Source organism: Apium graveolens, chromosome 6 (assembly GCF_009905375.1).
Source record: "Apium graveolens cultivar Ventura chromosome 6, ASM990537v1, whole genome shotgun sequence".
In the NCBI taxonomy this organism is placed as follows: Eukaryota; Viridiplantae; Streptophyta; class Magnoliopsida; order Apiales; family Apiaceae; genus Apium; species Apium graveolens.
This window is the reverse complement of record NC_133652.1, coordinates 209,013,089-209,014,201: the sequence shown is the minus strand read 5'-3', so window position 1 is coordinate 209,014,201 and position 1,113 is coordinate 209,013,089. Positions and strand designations below refer to the sequence as shown.

General features: G+C 44.8%; 1 non-coding gene across 1 annotated transcript; it reads right to left on the bottom strand.

Moving 5' to 3' along the window:
- Window positions 1-435: 435 nt before the first annotated feature.
- Window positions 436-542, bottom strand: LOC141669389 (small nucleolar RNA R71). Its single transcript, XR_012553675.1, has one exon. It is a non-coding gene; the product is annotated as a small nucleolar RNA R71 (small nucleolar RNA).
- Window positions 543-1,113: the final 571 nt, after the last annotated feature.

The window sequence follows — 1,113 nt, the reverse complement described above, 5'->3', positions numbered from 1 at the left end:
GAAGATTCGGATTCAGGAACTGAGCGGAAAGAACCAGTAAACATGGGTGATCATATTGTTCAAGCTGATCCAGCTCTCATGGACTTTTCTCGGCCAAAAATTGATGACATTCAGTCAAGCATTCTTCATCCGGCCATTCAAGCTAACACCTTTGAAATCAAGCCGGGCACTATTCAGATGGTGCAGAATTCTGTTTCTTTTGGAGGAGCGGCGACTGAAGACCCCAACATGCACATAAGGAATTTTGTCGAGATTTGCAGCATTTTTAAGTATAATGGTGTGAGTGATGAGGCTATTAAGCTGAGGCTTTTCCCATTCTCACTAAGGGACAAAGCTAAGGACTGGTTACATTCTGAACCAGCTGGGTCCATCACTACGTGGTAAGATCTTGCGCAAAAGTTTCTGGTGAAGTTTTATCCAATGGCAAAGACTGCTGCTATGAGGAGTGCTCTTACTCAGTTTGCGCAGCAACCTACAGAATCTATGTGCGAAGCTTGGGAACGCTACAAGGAAATGTTGAGAAAGTGTCCACATCATGGAATGCCTGATTGGATGGTGATCACGGGTTTCTATAATGGTTTGGGGGCCCAATCTCGGCCCATGCTCGATGCAGCAGCTGGAGGCGCTTTATGGGCTAAAAGCTATACTGAGGCTTATAATCTTATGTAGCAAATGAGCATCAAAACCCAACTCAGAGGATGATGCCTGGTAAGGTAGCAGGTATTCTGGAAGTTGATGCAGCCACCGCTATTGCAGCACAGCTTCAAGCGCTGTCAATGAAGGTTGATTCTCTGGCTACATATGGAGTTAATCAAATAGCTATGGTTTGTGAGCTTTGTGCAGGTTCTCATGCTACGGATCAGTGTTCTCTTGTCAACGAATCTGTTCAGTATGTGAATAATTATCAGCAACAACAGCAGCCTGTGCCAGCGACCTATCATCCTAATAACAGAAATCATCCAAATTTCAGTTGGGGGAATAATCAGAATGCTATTCAGCGACCATATCAGCAAGGAGTGAGTAAAAAGTTTAACCCACCCGGATTCCAGCAACCACAGCAGTATTCTCAAAGGCAATCATATCCTCAACAGGGAAGTGCAGCTGCACCTACCA